Here is a 6,412-nt window from a genome sequence, read left to right on the forward strand (position 1 = left end):
TAGTCTTTTAGTTTTACCTACGTAAAATCCTCCACAACGGCATTGGGCCAAATATACAACGCCTGGAGTGGAGCATGTAACGTGAAATTTCGAAACAAAACGGTTGCCGTTTGGCAATCTGATCTTTTGAGAGTTATGTATATAGGGACACATGTCACATTGCCCGCAAGCATAGGTACCTGGATATTTGGATTTAGTATCACCTGAGGAGTCCTGAAAGTGACTTCTAACTAAGCTGTCCTTGAGTGATTGAGGTCTCATATAGGTGATTGATGGTGCATCATTTATGTACTGATTAACAATAGGATCGGCTTTTAAAAGAGGCCAAAACTTATTGATTATAGCACGGAACGAATGATGTTGGTTAGAGTATTTGGTAATGATACGTACTTTGTTATCGAAATTTTTTTGTTTATTGGAGAAGAGAAGGGAAGTCCTATCTTTATTTTTTACTCTATTATATGATTTTTTCAGAGATACATGACTGTATCCACGTGCTCTGAGTCTATTGTATAAGTCATTGGCTGCAATCTTAAAGTCAGAGTCAGTACTGCAATTGCGTTTGGCCCTTAGATACTGGCTGTAGGGGATGCTCTTTAGGAGAGGTTTTGGGTGAAAGCTTGTCGCATGCAAGACCGTATTGCCAGCAGTAGGCTTTCTGTATAAGGCAGAATAAACATGTCCAGTGGCATCAATTTTAATAGTTAAGTCCAAAAATTCAATGGAGTTTTGGCTGTAATTCAACGTAAACTTTAAATTGAATGGATTCACAGAAAGTAAATTGAAAAAGAGCAACAAATCTGATTCTGATCCTGACCAAAAAAATAAAATATCATCAATGTACCTGTACCAGGCTGTGATGTTACTTAGAAAAGGGACGAGGTCTTCACGCGCGAAGGTATCTTTTTCCCACCCCCCCAGGTACAGGTTGGCATACGATGGGGCACATTTAGTCCCCATCGCAACCCCCTGCACCTGGAGGTAGTGGGATTGGTTAAATTGGAATACGTTGTGCTTTAAAATAAAATCCAATAGCTTCATAACAAATTCATTATAAGCGAAGAAATTTGAGCCTCTTTCTTGCAAATAGGAGCGTATTATTTGTAAACCTTTGGTATGTGGTATAGCATTATACAAACATTCCACGTCGATGGAAACCAACCATGACTGTGCCGGTAGGCTGATACCCTCGAGTATCTTTAGAAGATCGATGGTATCCTTTACATAAGAAAAAAGGGAAATGACGTGCGGTGTAAGGTGTTTATCTACAAGGCTACTTGCATTTTCTGTCAAACTATCACAGCTGGAAATGATGGGACGTCCCGGAGGATCAGTTAGAGATTTGTGCACCTTCGGGAGGGCATAGAAAGTAGCAACTTTTGGATCTTTAGAATTTAAAAAGTTCCATGTGCCTTTGTCTATAGTACCAGATTTGTATGCATTAAAGATTATCGAACGATATTGTGTGTCAAAATGAGAGATTAAAGACACAGAAATTGGTCGATACCAGTCAGAGTTTTGAAGAATCTTATTACACATATTGAGATATTGTGAAGTATTCATAATTACGATGTTTCCACCTTTATCCGCGGGTTTTATGACTATATTGGGATTAGTTTTGAGTTGTTTTAATGCCTTTAATTGATTATGCGTTAGATTATGTTTGTTGGTCAATGGAAAATGCGTTTGTTCGATTGCCTGGCAAACTTGTTGGGTAAATGCCCAAATATTTGGATTTGTATTTAGGAGTGGGAAGTTTGTTGACTTAGGTTTAAACATTTCTAAAGGGGGAAAAGAAACTGACTGTACCGATAAACCAGTGGAAGAGATGGTTATCTCATCATCAGGAGGTACTTGGCCTTCTTCCCATAGATCCATCAAATCCATCTATGGGAAGAAGGCCAAGTACCTCCTGATGATGAGATAACCATCTCTTCCACTGGTTTATCGGTACAGTCAGTTTCTTTTCCCCCTTTAGAAATGTTTAAACCTAAGTCAACAAACTTCCCACTCCTAAATACAAATCCAAATATTTGGGCATTTACCCAACAAGTTTGCCAGGCAATCGAACAAACGCATTTTCCATTGACCAACAAACATAATCTAACGCATAATCAATTAAAGGCATTAAAACAACTCAAAACTAATCCCAATATAGTCATAAAACCCGCGGATAAAGGTGGAAACATCGTAATTATGAATACTTCACAATATCTCAATATGTGTAATAAGATTCTTCAAAACTCTGACTGGTATCGACCAATTTCTGTGTCTTTAATCTCTCATTTTGACACACAATATCGTTCGATAATCTTTAATGCATACAAATCTGGTACTATAGACAAAGGCACATGGAACTTTTTAAATTCTAAAGATCCAAAAGTTGCTACTTTCTATGCCCTCCCGAAGGTGCACAAATCTCTAACTGATCCTCCGGGACGTCCCATCATTTCCAGCTGTGATAGTTTGACAGAAAATGCAAGTAGCCTTGTAGATAAACACCTTACACCGCACGTCATTTCCCTTTTTTCTTATGTAAAGGATACCATCGATCTTCTAAAGATACTCGAGGGTATCAGCCTACCGGCACAGTCATGGTTGGTTTCCATCGACGTGGAATGTTTGTATAATGCTATACCACATACCAAAGGTTTACAAATAATACGCTCCTATTTGCAAGAAAGAGGCTCAAATTTCTTCGCTTATAATGAATTTGTTATGAAGCTATTGGATTTTATTTTAAAGCACAACGTATTCCAATTTAACCAATCCCACTACCTCCAGGTGCAGGGGGTTGCGATGGGGACTAAATGTGCCCCATCGTATGCCAACCTGTACCTGGGGGGGTGGGAAAAAGATACCTTCGCGCGTGAAGACCTCGTCCCTTTTCTAAGTAACATCACAGCCTGGTACAGGTACATTGATGATATTTTATTTTTTTGGTCAGGATCAGAATCAGATTTGTTGCTCTTTTTCAATTTACTTTCTGTGAATCCATTCAATTTAAAGTTTACGTTGAATTACAGCCAAAACTCCATTGAATTTTTGGACTTAACTATTAAAATTGATGCCACTGGACATGTTTATTCTGCCTTATACAGAAAGCCTACTGCTGGCAATACGGTCTTGCATGCGACAAGCTTTCACCCAAAACCTCTCCTAAAGAGCATCCCCTACAGCCAGTATCTAAGGGCCAAACGCAATTGCAGTACTGACTCTGACTTTAAGATTGCAGCCAATGACTTATACAATAGACTCAGAGCACGTGGATACAGTCATGTATCTCTGAAAAAATCATATAATAGAGTAAAAAATAAAGATAGGACTTCCCTTCTCTTCTCCAATAAACAAAAAAATTTCGATAACAAAGTACGTATCATTACCAAATACTCTAACCAACATCATTCGTTCCGTGCTATAATCAATAAGTTTTGGCCTCTTTTAAAAGCCGATCCTATTGTTAATCAGTACATAAATGATGCACCATCAATCACCTATATGAGACCTCAATCACTCAAGGACAGCTTAGTTAGAAGTCACTTTCAGGACTCCTCAGGTGATACTAAATCCAAATATCCAGGTACCTATGCTTGCGGGCAATGTGACATGTGTCCCTATATACATAACTCTCAAAAGATCAGATTGCCAAACGGCAACCGTTTTGTTTCGAAATTTCACGTTACATGCTCCACTCCAGGCGTTGTATATTTGGCCCAATGCCGTTGTGGAGGATTTTACGTAGGTAAAACTAAAAGACTATTTTCTATCCGCATAAAAGACCACATCAAACCTATTCTTAATAAAAAAATCACCACAGCCATAAGTAGGCACATAGGCACCTATCATGCCTTTGACCCCAACTGGATACGTTTCTCAGCCCTGGCCCATATACCTCTAAACTCAAGAGGTGGCTCAGTGGACAAGCTTCTCTTACAAACTGAAGCTAAGTGGATCTTTATTCTAAAAGCCACTAAATACCCTGGTTTCAATGAAAATATAAGCTACAGATCCTTTCTATAGCTAATCTCTGTTTGTTTGTTTCATGAACCCTCCTACCTTAGCTGTGAGCCCCCGTGGAACCTGGCATGAAGAGAGAGAGGTGATATCCCCCTTTTCCCCTTTTTGTTCATCTTTTTCCCTTTTCCTTCCTTTCCTCCTACCCCCTCCCCAAGTCATTGGTTTTTCTTTTTCTTTTTGTCTTTTTGTTTTCAACAAAATATTTTATTTTATTTTATTTTATTTTCTTTTTATATTTATGTTATATCAAAAAAATATCTCTGTACATCAATTAATGTCATTATCAATTATTATTAACGCTGTACCGGTAATATATACCGTCTAATGTCTCGCTTTGCTTGGCCCAAGGTGGGTTTCATGGTTTGCACACTTGGGATCTCTGTTGCTCTCTATGAGTCCCACCCACATTGAGGAGCTTTGCTTTCTCCCTCCTTCCCTGCACCGCAATCCAAAGCCATATATTTTTTGATTTGGACTTGATACTCTGCTTTTTATCTTCCCTTGCTCCAAGTATGCAAGGGCATATGGACACCCAAGGGCGCAGCTGGGTATTATCCCCAGGCGGCGCCCGACTTGAGGTGGCAGGGAGCATGTAATCCCCTCTAGGGTTAAAAGCCATGATAATCGTCGTTTCTTCTGCCCTCTATGCTGACTTGTGTCTTCCCGCCCCCTTCAAGGGCGGAGAGTCAGCTTAGCCCCATCTCCATCAGCATTTGTCCAAATTAACCTCGTGTCAGCACTGAGGCATTATGGGGTTGGTAGTTCAGATGCCGACTTGAAAGGCTCTGCACATGCTCACTGCTTCCACCTATGGCTGTCCGCATCGAGCCGGTGACGTCAGACGCCGGCTCGATGAATGGGGGATATAAATAGGCAGCGCTGTCATTTCATCTGTAGCGCAGGTTCAGCACAGATACTACCGCCACGCTAACTTTTCCTCTTGGTAAATATATTTCTTTAGCTGAATTTTATACTGTTATAATACCGCCTCTCATCTTTCTATACCTATATTTAGTCATCCTTCTTTTTATTTACTTGTAGGTTCAGCCTGGCAGTGGCAGCATATCGCTGCACTCTGCAACTTATAAAACATCATAATGAATCAATTGATTCCTTTTTTGTAACTTGTTGCATTTGCATTGCACCAATACCATCATATGGAATTAACTCTTTCATCTCTGATTCTAACTGCAGGTAAAAATAATTCTTATTCCTTCTACTCTCTTTAACAGTATTTTTGTAGTATACCCCCAGTAGCCACTTCTTTCAACCCTTATACTAATTAGGCTTAATTAAAATCAATTGTTCCATCCCTCTGATAATAAGCATCTCATATCCTACTATGGAGGCATGTTTCTCAGCCCCAATTCCCTTTTATAATTTAGGGATTGATATTTACTTACCCACTTTGTTACAAACTAACATTTTTTAATACCTGTGCTGGACTTGTCATACTTGGTATTTATCTCTGGATTTTGTTTTTGATCTTTGTAGCGCTTGTCTACCTCCATCTATGCCCTGCATGAGGCTGGGTTGTTTTTAGCATTTGATCCTGTCACCTAATTCTTGTCATCTATTTCACCATCTGTTGGCCTGTGGGTTGCGATGCAGGAAATGATTATATCAGGGTAAGCATTTGGACTGAGCAAATTGAGACCAATTTCATACCTAATGTTCTGAAATTTATGTGTATCTAATTGTATGGCATAATTGTATTTTCTGTATTCTTAAACCTCTCTTTATGTTTATGTTCATGTTAGTTGCATACTCCCCTGAAGAAGCAAAAACGCGAAACATGTCGGGAGGATATATGATCATTCTCAGCAACTAACAATTTCAGGATCCCCTATATCTTGTGTCATGTAACTTTTTGTATAAAATGTGTATTTGCTATTATATTTTTGCTATTTTGGTTTCTCCAAAATAATTTTAACATATTTCCAACATTAAAGCTATGAATTCTTTTTTAAGAAATCTTTGTCTCTTTAATTAATGTACCGTTAAAAAATCCCCTGGCCCCCCCCTCCCTTTTTCCTATTTGTGGATATAATATTTATAGAATTATTGGGGGATGAGGTACCTTTAACAGGAATGTGTCTCTGGGATAGTGTGGACCAACTTATTTCTATTGTACTCATGCGTTTTAATACGCTTTTTGTCCTTAGGCCCACCTCCCTGTGACACGGCAACTTTCTGTAATGATGATAAAAAAAAAAATCTTTTTGTTCTTTTGTATTTTTTGCATTTATCTTTACTAATCAATAATATTGTATTTTTCCTCTCCCCCTTTTCCTTCCCCAATTTTCCTTTTTCCCTTTATTTCCTTCTCTCTCTCTCCCGGGTCCATGGCGGCTTTCAGCGGCGAGGCCTGGGAGGGCCTAATGAACAAAGCTTC

General features: G+C 38.9%; 1 long non-coding RNA gene across 2 annotated transcripts; it reads left to right on the forward strand.

Moving 5' to 3' along the window:
- Nucleotides 1-4,875: 4,875 nt before the first annotated feature.
- LOC143988103 (uncharacterized) lies at nt 4,876-5,991 on the forward strand. Of its 2 annotated transcripts, XR_013276756.1 has the most exons (4): nt 4,876-4,960; nt 5,059-5,211; nt 5,512-5,645; nt 5,778-5,991. It is a non-coding gene; the product is annotated as an uncharacterized LOC143988103 (long non-coding RNA). The 2 variants fall into 2 exon arrangements; XR_013276755.1 differs by having other exon boundaries at nt 4,885-5,211.
- Nucleotides 5,992-6,412: the final 421 nt, after the last annotated feature.

Source organism: Lithobates pipiens, unplaced genomic scaffold (assembly GCF_037356315.1).
Source record: "Lithobates pipiens isolate NorthernLeopardFrog02 unplaced genomic scaffold, aLitPip1_a1.2 Scaffold_1, whole genome shotgun sequence".
In the NCBI taxonomy this organism is placed as follows: domain Eukaryota; kingdom Metazoa; phylum Chordata; class Amphibia; order Anura; family Ranidae; genus Lithobates; species Lithobates pipiens.